At 43.7% G+C, this 22,882-nt stretch overlaps 1 protein-coding gene across 1 annotated transcript in view; it reads left to right on the forward strand.

Moving 5' to 3' along the window:
* The first annotated feature begins 11,562 nt into the window (after positions 1 to 11,562).
* The window catches only part of SLC38A3 (solute carrier family 38 member 3), a 124,388-nt gene continuing 113,068 nt past the window's right edge, over positions 11,563 to 22,882 (forward strand). The window contains exon 1 of the mRNA XM_063426597.1: positions 11,563 to 11,581. The gene's annotated coding sequence lies outside the window, so the exon portion shown is untranslated. The remainder of the gene's footprint in view (positions 11,582 to 22,882) is intronic.

Raw genomic sequence — 22,882 nt, forward strand, 5'->3', positions numbered from 1 at the left:
CGATGTCAGAATCTGCTTGTTTCATTGACTGTATCTGTCAATTGTGTTGAAATCCTGATATATACAGGTTTACAGAAACTGGGTCACCTGGTTTGGGGCACCTGAGCTTGTAAAGAAAGTCTGGTTTAAGGTATACAACTACAGTGGATTTCTGTGCTTTGGGAGAATATAGTATAAATGCTGGAGATCCACACTTATTGCTTAATTATCTTATTGCTTAGCTAAATGATGGCTTCACTAATGCCCTAAAAGACTTAGAGAGATCCATAGATTTAGACATGGCAGGTTACATAAAGTATTAAAAGGAATGTGAGAGTCAGAGGGTATAAGAGAAGATGATTGCCATTGCCATGTCTTGTAATCTATTTAAAATGAGCAATGGTGCACTGGATGATTCCCCAAATAGTGAATCATTTAGTGATGGAGTTGGTTGCTATACTTAGTATATCCACTAGATGGCAATAACACTCAGCAAGAGAATAAACATATCAAGAGCCATAGAGCACATCTTTATACATACAGTTCTCAAATGACATGCACAGCTACACTTATAAACACATCATAGACATACATTATATAGAATACATGGTCCAAACTTACAGAACACTTAAAATGGCTCTGTCATTTGTTTTTAGCATAATAACATTTTTATTTACAAATCCAAACATAGAATAATAAAAGTCTTTATCAAAATATGGCTGTAAATGTTTTTATTTGTTGAAGTCTAAGGACTATTTATGTCCTATTACATTTGAGACATAATGGCTCAAATTAAACTTCCTGGTTAAATAATTTGATATTATTTTCCTCTTTACAATTTATTTTTTATAAATCTCTTCTCGCTTAGCATGTTAATTTGCCGGTCCTGCCATAAAACATGATAGACCAGGACAGCCTAAATTCAGCCAAAGTATGTTGGATTGTAAGGAAAATTAGGAAAATACCTGTACTGGGAAAATTCTCTAAGTCAGTTATACTTTCACGTTTGGCTAATCTGATCTTAAAGGGATCCTATAGTGGCAGGAAAACAAAGTTGTTTTCCTGGCACTATAGGGTTAATAGGTCCCGCCTTCCCGTGAGCCCCTCCCTCCTGCAGGGCTAAAGGGGTTAAAACCCCTTCAGCCACTTACCTGAATCCAGCTCCGATGTCCCTCGGCACTGTGTCAGGCTCCACCCACACTCCTCCCCAAAAGCCGTCAGCCAGTGGGGGAAACATAATGCGCATGAATTCAATGCTTTCCTGTGGGGAACATCTGACGCAGGAGGTCAGTAAGGACGTCCAGCGTCAGATAACGGACCAAAAGTCCGTTTGGATTCCGGAATCGCTCCCAGTGGCTGTCTGGTAGACAGCGACAGACGCCAGACTTAGAGCTGCAATGTAAACATTGCATTTTCTCTGGAACGGTAATGTTTAACATTGCAGCACTAAGTGCAAAAGGGACACAGCACCCTGAACACTTCAATGAGCTGAAGTGGTCTGGGTGCCTACAGTGTCCCTTTAAGTTTGAAATTCACTTTGAATTCTCACTCTAGTAAATAACTGAGAATTCATGTTGAATTCTTGACGCCTCTCACTATAATTAATAACCTTATAAGTAAGCCTTCCTAAAAGGGGACATTGGAACTACATATTGCCAGACGATGTTATCTATCTAAAATCAGTACTATGTCAGAGCCACTTTATTATACTTTCTTTTGAACACATTACATAGAACTATTTATCATGGAATAGAATTTTTGTTCTCTCTTTTACTGGGGAGCATTGTTCTCTCTCAATCTCCTACACCTTCTCTTGTGATTTATAGTGGTGAGTAACTTTAGAATATCATTGCTCTATATACAGATAATATGTAGTGTATTTAATGCAGAGATATTTTTATTAAAGTGTGAATTTCCAAGAATTACAGGTGGATTTAAAGCCTGAGGATAAATTAGCAAAACTGAAGATTTAACTGACTTGGAGATTATTTTCCAATTGGCAATTTTGGCCTTAAATTTGATCTTCACTTTTAATTTTGAAAATGTACAACATAGTACATAGCCTCTGTATAGAGTTGCGTGAATACGGACTAACCAAAGAAAGCTGTGGCAACCATTTTAGGCACTCAAAGAATTAATTAATTTAAATGCACACTCGGTAATGCTATATATAATATGCGTTTACATGCAGTTGTTCTGTAATAACTGTGAATCTGTTATTATTAACATTTACGTGACTCCCACATTTTCAGCTGCACTATACAGTTATGTATTGGGGATTTATAACAGCAATCAATTGACAAGCAAAATAATGTTAATGATGTTTAAAATGGCCCTGCTCAAATGAGCTTAGAATTTAGGAATTCACATACATATGCAACTATACTATACTTTAAATGAATTGGCATGCATGTGCTGTTAAAGAGACAGGGGGTTTGAATATGTAGGCCTCAATGTTGCAACTTAGTTTGTCAATTCATCACTATTAACTGTTTAGAGAATAAACATTTTTTTATGACATACACAGTGCCCTTTGTAGAACGGCGGTTCGGGGAACTTAAAAACGGTGAGATTTTGTAGTATTGACTTAAACTTCTGCCCCCCTTCCATTCATGCTGATTACAGGGATCGCTGCACCTGTTAATATATGCAATTGGGGAACTGTCTCATACTATGTGTGTTTTTTTCTGCATGGTGACATCACAGGCTGTCTTGGGTCATGGACATCACCGAGTCAGCCAATGGCTAAGCTTTTTTGAGGGGAGTGACGGAGGAAGAGCCCTGCAGGGGGGGCTTGTACACTTCTAACCCAGTGACATTGCTAGCGTGTGATAACTGGTGGAATAATGTATATCAACACAGCGTGTATTTATAGAGCTGCACTTCTTTTGTATATACCTCTATGTATAAACACATGGCTAGATTTACAAGCTTAATAAATACCAAGCCAGCTTGTGATCTAGTCAATTATATCACAGCACAAAGGAAATATGGGGAGAGGGGGGTTTTGGGAGGGAAAACTAGACCATAAAATATTTACTTGGTGTAAGATAAGGATTTATGTTGCCATTTTACGAAGTGAGCATCAGGTGACTGGTCAATCTGCACGAAAATGTGTGAATTAAGATGCGATATGAAGTATTATTATAGCTAGTTGTTTTATTACGGTACAGTATGCCACTTTAGAGTCAAATTTTAGGGCAAACAGCCACGCTGTGTAATGTTTCAAATTGGGCTATTATGACTTAATGTGTAGAATTCTCAATGTAATTTGTAAACAATTCCAAGTTTAGTGAACTAAACACTAAAGTTTAAAACTGCTTTCAGCACAGTTCTGACAAGCCCATAAATAACCAACTGCTAACTCAGGTAGACCCTCTCCAATTGAAGCCATTCTCTGTCAGACCCTCCCAGGGTGACTTCAGAGACATACACAGGACCATAGCCTGTCTCAAATAACAAAATAGCCGCAGATAAACATAGCTTAACTTTCCAGTATATCAACTGCCATAAACAAATAATGGCCGGTATCACTATAAATGGAGTAGGAACACAGCTGAACCCGCTAAGAATGGCCGCCCCTCCCCACATCGGAAAAATAAAGAAGTAATCAATGCGGACGCCTGGGCTAAGGGAGATCAGCAGGTGTATATAAACCTTCTGGGAATGAACAGCTGTAACCGATGGTACCTGACATGCTAAATACTGTCCACGAGGACGATGAAAGCATTACTTTACTCAGCTGTTACAGTCAGTGCTGCATTTATGGACAAGAAGCTAAAAGGTTTATGGGGCTAATGGGAGAAGTCCAATTTACATATCAATTGTCACACAAGTTGTTTTGGATTACATGTGTGACATACAGCAAACCAAACATTGGTCGATGAGGACGTTGAATACTTGCTGCTGTATGATTGCACAGTGGATGTATATTTGGCTTTGAGGCTGCACTCACAACAGAAAACATAGCCATAAAGCACTGTGCAGTCACCATGACGCAATGAATACATTAAAAATGACAATTCCGATACTTGATGAGTAGAAAATTGAATAAATGGCTGAGTGTGTCTGCTCCTTTAGTGTCTATGTGAAAGGAACACTCCAAGCACCATAACCACTCCAGTCTGCTGTAGTTGTTATGGTGCCAGGAGTGCCCTTTAGTGTAGTATTCAGACTGTTGAAGAATGGTTTGACAACTTACTTGAGGTTTGCTGAAAACTGGTATCTTACCCTTCTGGAGGTTTGAAGATCCTGCAAGAATCTTGCGTTGGCTCCCCTGGACTAATCCCTGTCAAGCAGAGACAGCTCATTGGCTGAGAGTGTCAGGTGAGCGTGCTCAGCCAATGAGCTAAGCCCTGCACTTCTGGGCTAGCTCAGTACATGAAGCTTCGGGCTACAGAAGAGGTGGTGACAGGCGATCTCCTGGCACCGTAACCAGTACAGCCTACTTGGAGTGTTTCTTTAATCTGGTCCTTGTCAAGAATGGAATGACAACAAACAGGCATTATTTAATTCTCTAGTCTAGTGCTCTTCAAAGGACCATTACATGCACCCAGACCACTTATCTTGATAAAGTGGTTTGGGTGCAGTGTCCCTGGACTTTTAATGCAATGTATTGTTGAAACAGCTATGTTTACATTGCAGATTTAAACACATCTCTTGTGACAGTCATGCTGACAGCTATGAGGGGAATCTTTGCGACAACAAAAAAATTAAACTTAGTCATGTGATGTTTTACACCCTTGCGGACATCAAACATCATCAAATGCAGCTCATGGGAAAGCACTGAATTCTACTTTAGTACGAGAGAAGCACTCGATTGGACGTGTGTGGTGCTCACCGCAAATGTGCATCTCGTCCCCAATGCTTTCTTATGAGCTTGGATGATCACAGAGAAAGCAACACGGATTAATTATGTTATTTTTTCTTTGGGGTATATGTAAAACCAGCTTTCAGATACTGCAGATCTCTTGTATGTATTCTTTGCAAGCCCTCTCTTCCCCAGCCCATGCTTTCTGTTGCCGTCCAAACACATACATTCCAATTCCGCTCAATGAGATGTTTTTTCAAGGCAAGTGCTCTATTTGTGGAAGACATGACTATTTGTCTGATTGACAGCCGGGGGGCTTATTGTTGTTTTTACAGAGCTCGAAACTATCCCTCTTTATTTTCAAATACCAACACTATATTTTCCCTCTGACCTTGCGCCCCCTCCCAATTACTCCCCCCTGATTCCAGAACCAAGTCCCCTTGGCGCAGAGTTACTTTTCAAAGTTAGCATGTGGGGGGAATCTAATGCTCATGCATGGTAAGTGCCGGGCGCTCATTAGGCGGCCTTCCCCATAGAAAGGCACTTACTTGGGGTTATGGGGTTTTTCAACACCTGAATGTCCTCATGCAAAATGTGAGGACATCCAGCATCTTTTCACGGATGTAAATGCAGGAAGTGCCTCTAGTGGCTGTCTGGTAGGCAGTGGAACGGCCAGTGGGGAAATCAAATGAGAAGGAGACTACAGTCCTGCTTCTTCTCCTTCCCAGTGAGCTGCTGAGCCATTGCACCAATCGGAAGAGAGTGCAGGGTGGGGTGAAGGGGCTATGACATCACTGTCATAACCCCAGTGCAACGTTCTCCATGCATGTAAGGGAGGAAGCAGGGGCCAAAAACAAGGCAATGCAAGCAAGAGCAATTGCCCTCCCCTCAACTGCCCTGCCCTGTTCATCCTCGATTCCAGTTAGGGGCCAGTACCAGCCACCAGCATGCCCAGCAAGGGACCTGCAAGGCCAGAAGCAGCCAGCCTTGTCCAGCTCAGGGGCCAGCCACCTGTGCTTACCAAGGATACTTTGTGTGGGTGTCTGCATAGGTCAGTGTAAGTGTGTGTCTGCATAGGTCAGTGTATGTCTACATGGGTCAGTGTGAGTGCGTGTGAGTGTGTGTCTGCACAAGTCAGGGTGAGTTTGTCTGCATGGGTCAGTGTGAGTGTGTGTCTGCATGGGTCAGTGTGAGTGTGTGTCTGCACGGGTCAGTGTGAGTGTGTATGCACAGGTCAGGGTGAGTCTGTCTGCATGGGTCAGCGTGAGTCTGCACAGGTCAGTGTAAGTGTGTTTGCATGGGTCAATGTGAGTGTGTTTGTCTCTGCAGGAGTTTGTGTGTATCTGTATGGGTAAGTGTGAATGTGTCTAAATGGGTCAGAGTGAGTGTGTGTCTTCATGGGTCAGGATCAGTGTGTGTGTCAGCATGAGTCAGTGTGTGTCTGCATTGGTCAGTGTGACTGTGTATGTGCACAGGTTAGTGTGAATGTGTCTGCATGGGTCAATGTGAGTGTATGTGTGTCTGCATGGTTCAATGTGAGTGTGTGTATGCACAGGTCAGGGTGATTGTGTCTGCATGGGTCAGTGTGAGTGTGTGTCTGTACAGGTCAGTGTGAGTGTGTCTGCATGGGTCAGTGTGAGTGTGTCTGCATGGGTCAGTGTGAGTGTGTCTGCATGGGTCAGTGTGAGTGTGTCTGCATGGGTCAGTGTGAGTGTGTGTGTCTGCATGGGTCAGTGTGAGTGTGTGTGTCTGCATGGGTCAGTGTGCATCTGTATGGGTCAGTGTGAATGTGTCTGCATGGATCAGGATAAGTGTGTGTCTGCACAAGTCAGCATGTGTCTGCAAGAGTCAGTGTGAGTGTGTATCTGCACAGGTCAGTGTGAGAATGTATGCACAGGTCAGGGTGAGTGTCTGTGTGTGTCTGCACGGGTCAGTGTGAGTGTGTGTCTGCACGTGTAAGTGTGTCTGCATGGGTCAGGGTGAGTGTGTGTCTGCACATGTCAGTGTAAGTGTGTCTGCATGGGTCAGTGTGAGTGTGTTTGTCTTTGCAGAAGTCAGTGTGTATTTGTATGGGTAAGTGTGAATGTGTCTGCATGGGTCAGGTGTGTCTGCATGGGTCAGTGTGAGTGTGTCTGCATGGGTCAGTGTGAGTGTTTCTCTGCACAGGTCAGTTTGTTTGTGTCAGCATGAGTCAGTGTGTATCTGTATGCCCAAGCCTGTCACTACAGGGGGCCTGCAGGTTTTGTAACCTGAGGGTGCCCCTGAACACGCGGCCCCGGCAGTTATGCCGCATGGGCCACCTGATGGCAATAAATATCTAGGGGGCCCCCTCTGATGATGTCAGAGCTGGGAGGAAGTGACTGCCCCGGAAACTTCATCCCAGCAATCATAGAGAGCCATGCGGGAGGAGGAAGGAGAGGAGGGAGTCAGAGTGGGAACTCTGACTCCCATCAGCCTGAGCCACTGGACCCCGGGGACAGCCACCCTCCACCACCGTCCAGGACCCCAGGGACAGCCACCCTCCAGCACCTCATGTTTCCTACCTAAAAGGTAGGAAACAGGAGGGTGACTTAAACATTTTGCATTTGTGTATGTGTGTCTGTATGTGTGTTTCTCTGTATGTGTGTGTGCATCTGTATGTGTGTGTGTGTGTGTGTGTCTGTATGTATGTGTGTGTGTATGTGTGTTTATATGTGTCTGTATGTATATGTCTGTATGTGTGTGCGCATATGTGTCTGAATGTATGTGTGTGTGTATGTGTGTCTGTATGTAGTTACGCCTCTGTCTGTATGGGTCAGCGTGAATGTGTCTGCATGGTTGAGGGTGAGTGTGTGTGTGTCTACATCGGTCAGGATCAGTGTGTGTGTCCATGTGTTTTTGTGTGTACGCATGGGTCAGTGAGTGTGCATGAATTTTCACAAAGGCCTTAGATTTCATAAAAAAAATGCTATTAAATTGTGGCAGTGTATCATGCATGTGTAGTTATACATGTACTGTGTGTGTGTATATATATAAAACGCACATAAATGAATAGACTGTGGGGGGCATATTGAGGAAGGTGGCCTTGAGGCACCAAGAAGGGTAAATCTGGCCCTGGGGACAGCATTGCTTACACAATCATCCATCCAATTATTAGTATGACTTTGTACATGAATAGGGCAGTCACTAAGCTGAAAGTGCTTACTCTGTATCTGGAACTGCTGCTAAGTTTGAGCAACACGTCCAATCATCTGCTGCTGAGCAAAAAACAGGAAAGCTAGGATTGGCTGGCAGGTGTCAGCTCCAACGTAGTAATTTTGGCCAAGCTCACTGTATGACTCTCCAAAACCTGAGTATTTGCCGTAAATTCAGGTGAATATATTTCTTATTTATTTTATTATTTAAATTATTTTGCCATATTTTTATTTCTAACTCTGGAAATCTACAGACTGTTAGTACAGACTGAAGTGATACCGATTTTTGTGGCCAGTAATTTACCATCATATACTTGCATTGAATGGGTATTAGTAGATTATTTCCCCATATATTTTGTGGGGTCTTACTTTTAGCGGTCAGTGGGTGCTTCTAACTACCTGCTCAGTGTCCAGGGTTTTACAGAAAAACCCGGTTTTGTCAATCTGTTCTAAAGCATGCAAGTGCAGCTCTGAATTATATTACTTATACTAACAAGTAGCCATAATATATTTATGCATATTTCCATCATCCTCACATCCCAAATGTTTGCCTCTCCGTCCAGCTAATCTGTGCTTGGAGTTACAAGACAAAACCTGACATGTCTGCATCTCCAATAATTCGTTGGCCCTTGAGGAAGGTATTATTCGGGACAGGACAGAGAACAAAGTAAAGAAAGCAAATCATTACAGTGAGCACATGGGCCCAATAGACTGACAGCCATTATACACTATATATATATACACACACACACACTATATATAACTCCTAAATGGCAGTGAATTGAGTAGTGAAATTGCAGGGGAATGAGCTATGCACTAAAACTGCTTTATTTAGCTAAAGTAATTTAGGTGACTATAGTGTTCCTTTAAGGCAGTCCTCAAGGTTTACTTCTGCACAAAACACTACTAATGTTTTCTTGTATCAGGAGAAATGTCCTGGAATAGCATGTTGCAGTGTGATTATGTTTCAGGATTCACCTACATTGCGTTATAGGGGGATTTTCTAGTGTCTGCAGAAGTGGGCCATCATTAGAAAGCTCTATAGTTATGGGACAGAGAAGTCAAACTGGGATTGTGCCTTCATATCTGAAACAGGAAGGTAAGCGTTCGGTTAGGTGCTGACTACTGTGGTATATACTTCAAATACAGAAACACAGTTTTAATACAGAAATACACAATGATATACTCTGCATTTCTCACTCTCCTGATCCTTCCTGTAGAATGTAGATCGAGATGGTGAAAGGACAAGGAATACGGGAGAATGACAGCAAGGCATATTCTTTAGCAGAACTAACCTGATAAAGATAGGCAGAAAACTAAAATACCCCGGAGGACACTATGTAACAACAATATTATTATTTAATTAAAGCCCCACTGTGGATGTATGTGGGGGACACTATGTCCTACCCAGTGATGTATTCTGGATTTGTGCTGCCCTAGGCACGACTAATTTTGTCTCTCCCTTATCTAAATTTGACCCACCAATTCGTGTCCAGGCCTTTTTTTTGACTGACCGACATAGACTCACAATGTCAGACACAAACACACACTCACTGACAGTCACACACATACTCACTGCCAGACACACACACACACATTTAATCATACACTCACCAATTATTAATATTTTTTTTTCATCTAAAAGGACATATCTTCCTCATCGCCCGGCTAGAATATTAGTACTTTAACACCCAGGGGGGCCCTAAGGTGGCAGCCAGCTCTTGGGCCCCCCAGTACACACAACAAACAAGGCATTTACCTGGGCACTTGGGGCGGCGTTTTTTGGTGCCCCCCCTGAAAGTGCCGCCCTAGGCAAATGCCTTGTTTGCCTTGTGGTAAATACACCCCTGGTCCTACCCACTATATATTTAACTGATAGCACCACCGTGGTGGCGTGGGCAGTGCACGGTGATCTGTCCACACCCTTTCTTTAATTTGCAGCTCACTGCTCACGGTTTAGCAGACATACCACCACTTGCAGCATTTCATGTGTGAAAATGGGGGTGGTATTAAACCAACCTTGCACTAATGTGGGAGTCATAGTGACCACCGCAGGCAGTGTTTAAATATATGCCTGCTGACTGCTATTGCCGACAGCAGGGAAATAATCCATACTCTCAAGGTAAATGGCCATTGGTTACTTCGGGATTAATCAATGTGGTGGCTCTGATTTCTGTTTTTTGTCAGAATCATTGATCGGCCAAACTTTAGCTGAATCACGATTCTACTGTAAATGATTCTCCAAGTGTAGAAGTAACCAGCAATTGATGGCAACTTGGGGTGTCAACACAGCCTATTGGAAAATATCACCAAAGATCATAAGTTACATGAGACAAAGTAGTAGCTAGTTTGTTTTTTGCATATCTTTTGATAGCGTGTGAATTTTCTAAGAAATTCCAACACAGTCAAAGACGAGGCTTATTAAACATTCTATAAAACCTGCAAAGTAACATAGACACTTTCATTCTCATGCAAAATGGTAATAAATAAACTTTATGGGGTTTTGGAGCAATGCATAGTTTGGTTAATACAGGTGGGCGTTCCAGGGATCATTTTGCTGCCCTGGGAAATGTTTGCACACATGTGCAAACTGTATTAGACGTCACCAATATCTGTCACTGATTCGGTTATATGAGCAAACGCCATGGGAGTTAATTATGTTTAAGATGATATCCTAGATAAGGGTGGAGATGGGGAGCCTAACAGTCACATGTACATATGTCTCAACATTTTAAATGGACACTTACATTTTAGGGGTATGGGTGGTGTGCAGTGAGGGCTGGGGTTATTCTGAGAAATTTTAGGTGACTTACTAATAATTATTTATTCAACTAACATGTAATTTAAAACAAAAACAATGTATCTTATTTACACAGACTGATGTCTAAACATTTATTGTAGTTTAAAGACACATTACTGTAATTACCATTGCCGTGGAGCTCTGTAATACACTCAGACACAGCAACAAAATGGAGAACCTGGAGAAGATGGACAGAGGGATATGGGCCCAAAGGACTGTCCCTCCTAAATAGCGACACTTGGGAGGTATGCATGTATAAAAGCAAGTGCTTCCAAAATGTTTGTTTATTTACAAATACTTAACGAGTGGCACTCTCAGAAACATGTAGCACACTTATAATAACTAAATCTACAATTATAGTAAATGAGTTATTGGCTTGTAGTTATTAATGGAATGCATTTTCTAAACCAAGCATGATGTTTATTCATCGTAGTTACACAGTGTTCTAAAACCAATGACACCTATAAAGTGCTCCTTGACGAGAGTGAACCAGATATCTCACGATGCATTAGGCAGCTGGCATGCATGGTGACAGGTACAGGCTGGTTTTTGTAGATGGTAGGGATAGGACAACCAAAGCCTGCCATTTAAATCCAGACAATTTGTTTTTAACGATCTCTTCTTATGTGTACCAAAAAAGAGATGGAGAGACAAGGTATTAACCCTTTTTGTTATTCCTTAATTCCTAGAGGGCTTTTGACCCCTACTAAGCTTATTCCAGAGGGAACAATCTTCTCTTTTTTTTTTTCCAGGATGAACAATTTGGGTTTGCTCTAGTCATATGTCCATTCAGTGCTACACGAAAAACCACCTTAAAAGGTAGGAAAATGTACCATATTTCCAGCGCTACGCGGGTCTGCCGGTGCTGTCTCCCTCTCCCCTGCCGGCTAATGCAGACAGCGCCAGCCCTGCAATGTGCCTTCATGGACCGGAGGGGAGATCAGAGATCTCCCTCTCCGGTCCGCAGGCACTGTTTACTGGCCGCCGGCAGAGGAGGGAGAGAGAGAGGACCCGGGGAGCTCAGTCTGCAGCTCCTCCAGGTCCTTCTCTCGCGAGCATGGAGCGTTGCCACGGAAACGCTCCGGATCTCGCGAGAGTGAACTCTAGCCCTGGAGACCGGGGCTAGAGTTCACTCTCGCCAGTCGCCACATGGACCACCAGGGATTCCCCACCGGACCACCAGGGATCGAGAAATGTCCCCCCTCCTCCCTAAACAAAGGTAAGAAGGGAGGGGGGGACATTATGTTTATTTGAAATAATAAAAAAAAAATCTATCATTTTATCAAATTAAAAAAAAAACATACACACACATACACTTCCCCCATACGCACACACTGCCCCCATACACACACACTGCCCCCATACACACACATACACTTCCCCCATACACACACATACACTTCCCCCATACACACATACACTGCCCCCATACACATACACTGCCCCCATACACTTCCCCCATACACTGCCCCCAATACACACACACACCCTACACACATTGGCCCCCCACCACACATAAACTGCCCCATACACACAAACTTCCCCCCATACACACATTGCCCCCCACTCACACTGCAACGCACACACTCTGCCCCCCTAACACACGCTGCCTTCCTCACGTACACACTACAACTTTCACACACACACACACACACACACACTGCTCACACAGTCCTTCTTACACAAACACACATTGCACCCCTGCTCCTATGCCCTACTACAGCCCCATTTCCAAGCAGACCTCAGGTAAGTTGTCAAACAGTTCTTAAACGGTTTGACTACTTACTCTGGGAGGGGGTCCCGGCACTACTGGCACCATAACCACTACATTGAGCTGTAGTGGGTATTGTGTCTGGATTATTTCTCTAAATAATCTGCAAGTGCCCCTCCCGAGGTCAGACTCTGGATCCGCCACTGTCTCCGCCCCAGATTTGCCTCCTTGCTGACATTATAAGAATTAAACTTTTGGTCAATCCAGTGCTTTCTCATAGGGAAAGCATTGGACTGGCTGAAATATGCAAGGAGGTGGGACGGGGCAGAGCCAAATGCCAGCTTGTCCAATCAGCACCTCTTCATAGAGATGCATTGAATCAATGCATCTCTATGAGAAAAATTCAGCATCTCCATGCAGAGCATCTGAGGAGTGGCCAATGGAGGTGTGCCTCGGGGGCAATGTAAACACTAAAGGTAAAAAGAGAGTTTGTGCCAGGGAAAACTGTGTATAAAGATACGGAGAGAAATATATATATATATATATATATATTATTTTTGCAGTGCATATGACGTTACAGCTTTGCACGGGGTACCCCAAAGGCATTCCTCGTGTTAGTCAGACAATAATTACACTGGGGTATACGTTTGTACTTGCACATTTTTGTGTTAAGGTCGTGTTCTAACAAGATGATGTACAACATTATTTAGTTATATAGCTAGATGAGTTATGCAGGCAGGATATATATATAATATAAGGTTAATTAGGCAAGTGAATACGGTACACGAGTTTAGACATATACTCAAAGGAATAGAACAGCTTGTCTACAGACGATTACTCAAGTAAGTGTTGTGCCACCAGGCAGATTGTGGCATATTGGGTTGTTATCTGCACTGATCAGGGCGTTAAGACCTTTGTATACTGTAGCCTCAATTGTAGTACCAGTAGCAGGCATGTCCGTTTGGTGGTACCCACAGACGAGGGGCATGCACATCTTCCCGGACCACCCAAGACCTTTCCTCAGGACCATAACCTTTCCAGTCAACAAGATATTGCACCCTCCCCAGAGAAACCCGAGAATCGAGAATGGATTTGACTTCATACTCCTCCTGACCCTCAACCTGGACAGAGCGAGGGGAGGACACAGCGGAGGAAAACCTGTTACAAACCAAAGGTTTCAACAAGGAAACATGAAAGGAGTTCGGGATGCGCAGGGCAGGCGGAAGGGCCAGACGATACGCAACCGGGTTTATACGAGACAGAACCTTGTAAGGACCTATGTAACGAGGAGCAAATTTCATGGAAGGAACCTTCAAGCGGATGTTTCTGGTACTCAACCATACCCTATCGCCCGGGGCAAAAACCGGAGCCACCCGTCTACGTTTGTCAGCGTGTCGTTTGGACACCGTGGAATTATGAAGAAGAATTCGTTGAGTCTGATCCCACAACTTTCTCAGATTGGCAACATGAACATCAACCGATGGTATCCCTTGGGAAGGGGAAACCGACGGAAGAACGGAAGGATGAAAGCCATAATTCATGAAAAAGGGGCTAGAACGAGTAGAATCGCAAACGAGATTGTTGTGCGCAAACTCCGCCCAAGGAATCAGACCGACCCAATCGTCCTGGTGTTCAGAAACAAAACAACGCAAAAATTGTTCAACCTTTTGGTTGGTGCGTTCGGCAGCTCCGTTGGACTGGGGATGATAGGCAGAAGAGAAATTCAATTTGATGCCAAATTGAGAACAGAAGGACCTCCAAAACCGGGAAACAAATTGGGGACCTCTATCAGAAACAATTTCAGAAGGAATACCATGTAAACGAAAAATCTCCCTCGCGAAAATCTCAGCCAATTCGGGAGAAGAGGGCAATTTAGGCAGGGGTACAAAATGAGCCATTTTAGTAAACCTGTCAATCACCGTGAGGATAACAGTATGTTTTTTAGAAACAGGCAAATCGACAATGAAGTCCATAGCCAAACAGGACCATGGTTTCTCGGGAATTTCTAGGGGGTGCAAAAGCCCACATGGGAGCGTATGAGGTTGTTTAGTCCTCATACAGACATCACATGCCCCGACGAAATCCCTATTCAGAGAACACAACTTGCGTATGCCAGGGTGTCCGGCAAATTTACTGTTATGAAAACACTGCATCAGTTCCAGTTGGAGTTCAGGAGGAACGAAGTACCGATCCCCAGGGACAAGTCTGGGGGCCAGATGTTGTACTTTCTTGATCTCAGCAAGCAACAGGGAGTGAATCTTGATGCTCGTGTTGGCAACAATATTACACTTGGGAACTACAGAAGAAAAAACCATATCAGACATAGTAGAAGGTTCATGTTGGCGGGACAATGCATCAGCCTTAGAGTTTTTAGAACCAGGTCTATAAGTGAGCACGTAGTTGAAATGAGTAAGGAACAAGGACCAACGAGCCTGCCTGGCGGACAAGCGCTTGGCTTCCCCTATATAGGACAAGTTCTTGTGATCAGTCAAAATAGTAACCGGGTGTAAAGTCCCTTCCAACAAATGTCTCCACTCCTTTAAAGCCATAATGACCGCTAATAGTTCCCTGTCACCAATATCATATCTGCTTTCAGGCCCAGATAATTTCTTGGAAAAAAAAACACATGGATGCAGCGGTTTATTCAAACCTAGCCTTTGGGACAAGATAGCGCCTATACCTGTCTCTGAGGCGTCTACCTCGAGTAAAAAAGGCAAAGAGGTGTCAGGATGAACTAATATCGGTGCTGAGGCAAACTGTTCCTTGAGTGTACTGAAAGCAACAAGCGCCTCAGGAGGCCAAGTCTTGGTATCAGCACCCTGTCTAGTCATATTGGTAATAGGAGCAATAATAGAAGAGTACCCCTTAATGAAGCGCCTATAATAATTGGAGAATCCGATAAACCTCTGAATGGCCTTGAGTCCTTTGGGCAATGGCCAATCTAAAATTGATTGGAGTTTAAGCGGGTCCATCCTAAACCCGTCTCCAGAAATAACGTAACCAAGAAAGTTTATCTGAGATTGGTCAAAGCTACACTTCTCCAATTTGCAGTACAAACCATGTTGTAGAAGTTTGCGCAATACCCTTCTGACTTGTTTGTGGTGAGTCTCAGTCTCTCTAGAGTGTATTAGTATATCATACAAATAAACTATAACACATTCATGTTGAAATTCCCTAAGAACCTCATTAATTAGGTCCTGGAATACAGCAGGTGCATTGCAAAGCCCGAAGGGCATTACCGTATACTCAGTGGCCATACCGGGTATTGAAAGCCGTTTTCCATTCGTCTCCCTGCTGAATTCTCACCAAGTTATAAGCTCCCCTCAGATCTAACTTGGTAAAAATCTTGGAGCCTTTCAGTCGATCAAAGAGCTCAGTAATCAAGGGAATAGGATAAGCATTTCTAATCGTTATCTTATTCAAGCCCCGATAATCAATGCAAGGCCGTAGAGTGCCGTCTTTCTTATCTACAAAAAAGAAACCGGCCCCGGCTGGAGAAGAGGATCTCCTAATAAATCCCTTGTCTAGGTTCTCCCGTATGTACTCCTCTAAGACTAAGTTCTCCTTAGTGGATAGAGGATATACCGTACCCCTCGGAGGCATAGTACCCGGCAGTAGTCTAATCTTACAGTCAAAGGACCTGTGTGGGGGTAAAGTATCAGCCCTCTTTTTATCAAAGACAGCCTTTAAATCGAGGTACTGAGACGGTATCCGTAAATCTGTGGATTGGTTAGAGTTACTCGGTGCGTCAACTACGCAAACCGGTGAGATTTTCTGTAAACAACCTCTCTGGCAACCCTGACCCCAGGAGACTCTCACCTTGTTCCCAATCAATAATAGGGTTATGCTTCTTAAGCCAGGGATACCCCAAGACTATTGGAACTGAAGGAGATGAGATAAGCATGAGGGATATTCCTTCCTCGTGTAAAATACCAATGGTTAACTTAACTGGTATAGTCTCACGAAAAATAACAGGTTCTGATAATGGTCTACCATCTATGGCCTCAACGGCCAAGGGTGTATCCCTTAGCTGAGATGGGATAGAGTGGTTCGTGACAAAGGCTTGGTCAATGAAGCTTTCAGCTGCTCCGGAATCTATCAATGCCATAGCATTAAGTACTCCCTTCTCCCAAGCTAAAGAAACAGGTAACAGAAGCCTATGATCCTTGTAATCATATATAGAGGACAAGATAGAAACACCCAAGGCCTGTCCTCTTGAGAAACTTAGGTGCGAGCGTTTCCCGGACGGTTAGGGCAATTTAGGCGTAGGTGACCTCTTACTCCACAATACATACACAGCCCCTCCCTTCTCCTGTATTGTCTTTCACTTTCTGAGAGACGAGTGTTACCTATTTGCATAGGTTCTGGGAGAGCTAAAGTTGTAGATTCAGAATTCTGAAATGCGGGAGCTAATCTTAAGGAAGGTCTACGAGTTCTATCTCGAGTGTTCTGCCTCTGTCTCATGCGTTCATCTATTCGAGAAATAAATGAAATTAAATCTTCCAAATTTTCAGGAAAATCTCTTGTGGCAACCTCGTCTAGGATCTCATCTGATAATCCGTTCAGAAATACGTCCATATAGGCCTGTTCATTCCACTTGACCTCTGCTGCCAAGGATCTGAACTCTAACGCATAATCCACAAGGGTTTGGCTATGCTGTCTAAGACGTAATAGTAGTCTAGCTGCATTGGCCTTTCTTCCTGGAGGGTCAAAAGTCCTCCTAAAAGTAGCGACAAATGCATTATAATTATAGACTAACGGATTATCATTTTCCCACAGAGGGTTAGCCCATCTAAGAGCCTTGTCAATGAGTAACGAGATTATGAATCCAACCTTCGCCCTGTCTGTAGGGTAGGCGCGGGGTTGTAATTCAAAATGAATCCCTATCTGGTTTAGGAAACCTCGACAGGTATCCGGAGAACCGCCATAGCGTAAAGGGGAAGTAACACGGGAAGAGGTTCCCACTGTGGCTACCTCTAGGCCTGTATTAACAAGAGAGATGGATGGTGTACGCATCTCCTCTGATTGATTACTAGGATGGGATAGCAATGCTTGCAGCGCCAGAGCCATCTGGTCCATTCTATGGTCCATGGCTTCAAATCTCGAGTCAGGAGAACCAATCTGGGCGTTTGTACCTGCAGGATCCATTGGCCCTGTCGTAATGTCAGGATCGGGACAGGGATCGAACACGCAGAATACAAACAGGAGCTAGGTACGTATACCGGACCTTAGAATGGCTGGACTAACGTAAGGAGAAAGCAAAGAATGGTCAGAGACAAGCTGAGGTCGAGGGAACGAGAGAACAGGTAAGCGAGAGACGAGCCGAGGTCAAAGGACACGAGAGGTAAGCAGGAACGAAAATACAAGCCGAGTCAGAACCAAAAAGACAAACAGTAATAAGAGCACTGAGTGACCAGACAAGCTAGAACCACGACAGGGCAATGAACCATTACACACATCCCTATTTTATACCTTGGCTCTTTAATTGATGACTCCGCCCCTGACGAGCCCTGATTCGTTGTTCGGGACTAGATTGACAGGTCGGGACGTGATTGCCGTCATGACGTCGGCTCCTGAGCGCCGCGTCATAAAAGGAGGCGGAGCTATCACGGCCGGCGTGTAAACGGCCAGAAGAGCTGTGAGGATCGGGTGAGTCAGCCCCCCTGAGAGGACGGCCGTCTGAAAGTCTAACCTCCTCCGAGGTAGAGACTTCAGGTACCCTGACATAGGTGCTGTGTCCTCCGCAGGTGAGTAGGTCTGCTCGCGGCCTGAGTAGCCAGCAGAACCGCAGGTCTCCGTTGCTGCCCCATCGTGGTTACATTTAAGTGCTTTGGGAGGTTATAGCTCTGGCCTTGTGTTGTGGGGGCTCCCTCACAGCGCGCCTTCTTCAGCGGTTTATAGATTAGGTGCATTGCTGTCGGCCATGTTGTAAGGGCCGCATGGTGGCTGTCGGCGGTGAGTCGCCTGGGAGCATTGCCAAGATGCTGCCTGCCCGGTGGGGGCCGGGATAACCCCCGCCGGCCCAAAGGGGACCCCGGTTAAGTCGTGGTTCTCAGTAGTTGCCGGGGCGGAAAGCGAGGCAGCGGCCGTCCGCCCGACTCTCCTCCCTGGTAGGCCTCAGTCTCTCCAGCCTCGGAGCATCTCTCCAGGACCCGGTCCACCCGATATCAGGTGTTCCAGCTGCACCGGGACACTCCAGGGCCAGGTATCTTGCCCCTCCAGGGGGTTCCAAGCCGATTATGATGGGTTTTTACCCAACATTTGTCAAGTTCCCCAGGAGCTGCAGTGACTTGCAGCCTGCTGGCATGGCCGCCCGGCCCCGCCCCCAAGATGTGGAATCTTAAGACTTAGGTTGAAACTGTTCTGGGACAGTTTACGCAGCTCTATCCTGGGGCATTTGTTTTCATAGAGAAATTTGGAGAATAGTCTATTAAGAGCTTTTTCATCGGATTTTGTGTGTATGGGTAGAACAAATAAAAAAGTTTGGGCACTATGACTGATTTGTGGAGACATTCCTGGCTGAGAAAGATCCGCCCAACAGGAGAGGAGACCTCTCCCCTTGGCAAGAAGTGGGTTATGTTTAAGCAGTAGAGATCACACATACATTGAGGAATAAGGACTCCCAAGTATAAAAAATGCTGGAGTGTCAATGATAAAGTGATCGGCATATCAGGGACTTTGCCCCAACACCTGGGTGGTGGACTTAGACCAATTAATAAGGAAACACATTATCGGGTAATACTGGTCGAAAATGGCAAATGCGTTGGGAAAGGAGGTAGTGGGATTCGAAATATAGAGCAAGATGTCATCTGCAAAGCCTATATGTTTAGTTATGGTGGAGACCAGTTGAATGCCTGTGATATCTGCAGAAGAATAACTGTATAATTAATACACTTGTCTAATTAACGCTGAAGAAAAAAATATGTGTGAAGGCAAAAGTAAACGTCTAAAATTAAGAGTATGCCGCTATAACACAGGGTAGCATTTATGGTCTGAAATACATACAACAATAATGATAGGTCTGTTTTCCTATATATTTTATTGGAGTTTCAGCAGAATATAGAAAGTATTATGGGTCTTGGGGTTATATAACCGGCCACCCTAAGCAGACATTTTCCTTTTTTTAATATTTGAATTTGATTTGTTTACTATAAAAGAACACAATACATGTCCAATAATTTTATTTTTTAAATCACATAATATAAAAATATACCGTATGACACACCAATGTGTTATATAGGCAGGGATATTTCAATGCGTACTTAACATTGTGTAAATAGGGCATTTTCCAATTTAAGAGTCATAAAGCATACAATACAATGCATACAATGCATTAAGTAGGAAGCGATGATTCACAGCAGTGAGACATTTAGAAACAAACAATAAAACTAACATTAATCGAACAAAATTAGCTAGAACTATGGCCTCAATTCAATATTTTTGCATAAGCTTTTAAAATGACTTAATATATGTGGATAAACGTTAAAATAATGTAATATTTTGACATTTTTACAAATATTTTAATAAAAATGTCAAATCAATCTCTATTTTGGTCACATTTGGCTCCGTGATAAGGTATAGATAGGTAAAATCAAATATAATGATAGATTTCATAGCTGAAATGGTTTCAAAGTTGTAATCAATAGACTTGCTATTCATCTGTATTTTAGGCTACTGGTGGTTATTAGACATGTGCAATTCGTTTCGTTCCGAATGGCAATTCGGACGAATTTCGGGCAATTGAGCTTGTCTGCAGTGAGCATGTGTATACTAAATTACTAAATGTTATACCTGCAGACATTGACTACTACAAACTACAGGATAGAACTTCCCTTGTGCTACCTATCAATATGTAGATGTCATATGTGTCCAAGAAAACAATGTAGGTCCCTCAACCCTACATGGGGCCATTTCAGATACCATACGTGTTACAACAAGAACAAGCAGACCATGCACAGTTTCAGAGACACACTGACAGCAGGATTGTACACCTGACAAGATTGCGAGATATCAAGCCAGGACGAGGGCAGGTGGGGACGGAGCTTCTTTATAACCGGACGCGATTACAGAGAACATTTACAATGTCAAATAGGTCTGATTCATTAAAAAAAAAATCTTTTTTTAAATGAAATGACATCTCACTGGCATAAAATTGTATAAAAGTTTTCAAATATTTGCATGTACTAACACATCACGTAGGTTCTTTGTGCAAACTAAGGAATAAATCTTAGAATACAGAAAGTGATGAATCCCGTTTTAAGGGTTAGCAGATCCACCATGCTAAATGTAACGGATCAACAGGCACCCCGACTGGGTACCTCCGTTGATGGATGCTCCTAGCGCTTCCTGAGGACGCCAAGCACTGCAGCAGACACCACAACCACCGAACCGGAGAAGCATACGAATGCTCTCAAGCATATGAATGCTGTAAACAGCTGAATAGGAAAAGCATACAATCAGCTTACACTCCTGGCAATCAGCATACAATCCAATTCCCCCCAATAACGAGACAACACTTCGTTTTGAGGGTCAAGCAGAACTAACTGTACTGGCACATACAGCTTATTTTATTCACAATCCACAAACATAGTACTGCCCACAGGGTTTTACAGAACAACCAATCAATCCGTACAATACACACAGACACTCCCACCCAAAATCCTCCCCTCTGCCTGTGATATGATTACTGAACACAATTATTATTTTTTTTTTTAATTCTTTATTTTTTCTCATTCTGCAAATATGACAGGTATACGAGTTACATTGGTTGACATATCATTAGCATAGAATAGGTTACAATACGCATATATTTCACAGTCGCCAAGTATGCAGAATGAGGGATTTTTGTTTTTTTTGCATGTGCATGCATTAACTAAAGCATATATAAACAAGACATAAACAACATATTCCGAAATTCTAGTCCGCTTTGAAATGCAGTGTGTTGTTGCGATTACAGGTGCAAATTAGTTGACGTAGCTTTACTATAGAATAGGTTACAATACGCATATATTTCACAGTCGCCAAGTGTGCAGAATGAGGGAGTTTTGCTTTTTTTTTTTGCATGTGCATGCATTAACTAAAGCATATATAAACAGGACATTATCAATATATTCTGAAATTCTAGTCCGCTTTGAAATGCAGTGTGTTGTTGCGATTACAGGTGCAAATTAGTTGACGTAGCTTTACTATAGAATAGGTTACAATACGCATATATTTCACAGTCGCCAAGTGTGCAGAATGAGGGAGTTTTGCTTTTTTTTTTTTTTGCATGTGCATGCATTAACTGAAGCATATATAAACAGGACATAATCAATATATTCCGAAATTCTAGTCTGCTTTGAAATGCAGTGTGTTGTTACGATTACAGGTGCAAAACAAACTGCCTGAAGGTAATATGTGTGAGGATTTTTGCTTAAGGCGCTCGTGTGGTAAAGTGAAGGTTATCATCAGTATATGCAGGCTTCGGTCTGAGATACTACCGGTACGGTCGTTAATTACAAAGCGGTCTGTGGCAGTCGGGTGTGTAGAAGTTGATGATTATGACCGTTGGGGTGACGTCTCAGTGCCTGCCTGTTTGGGTTGTAGTGGAAGCACCGTGAATCAGTAGATTCAGTAATGTGGTCAGCGTTAGAGAGTAAACTAAAGACAAATATAAGTAAAGAAGAATATAAGACTGTGTCTCCTCAGTCATGTGTATGGTCTGTCTGGGGGCCGGTAGAGATGCCTCGCTGGTCTGTGGGCTGTGGAAGCGCGGTGAGCGTCCGAGTTTTGCTGTAGGTGAGGACCTGATGGTGCGATAGCTGGTTCTGTCTCTAAGATATAATGTATATGCCTTGCCTAACGCCTAACAGATGCTGTAATTATTAAAGTAAAGAAAATAAACAATAAAATAACAGAAACTTCTAATAACGGGTAACAGTTCTGAAGTGACAGTAGTTAAGGGTCACAGTCCTTCATGGAAGGCTTTTGCCTCCCCCCGTCCCATCCCACCCGCAAAGTTGTTGTCCCTTGGGGTGATTTTCTCCCGTGTCCTAGGCACTCTTATGCATGTGAAGAGGGGGGGGGGGGGGAGTACTGCGTAGGGCGTTGGATTTTAGAGCCAGTCCATTCCTGGGGCACCGCAAGGTCTGGTTCCCGGCAGACGCCCGGTGTGGAGTGAGTTCCATTGCCTCTAGGTGGTGGCGCAGTTAGAGGGCGCTGCCGCTGAGGTCCGGGGCTCGAACACCGCCGTTGTCTGTGGGTTCCATTGATGCCGGTTCTTGGTTGCCTTGGGTAGGTTGTCTTGGGCCGATGCTGTTCCGATGAGGCCCACATTTTGTAGGATAACCGACGCCTCCTCCACGTCTTGGGCAGTGTGAGTCGCTTCCCCATGAAAAATAGTTAGGGACCGCGAGGGATGCCAGCGGTAG

This window comes from Pelobates fuscus, chromosome 7 (genome assembly GCF_036172605.1).
Source record: "Pelobates fuscus isolate aPelFus1 chromosome 7, aPelFus1.pri, whole genome shotgun sequence".
Lineage (NCBI taxonomy): Eukaryota > Metazoa > Chordata > Amphibia > Anura > Pelobatidae > Pelobates > Pelobates fuscus.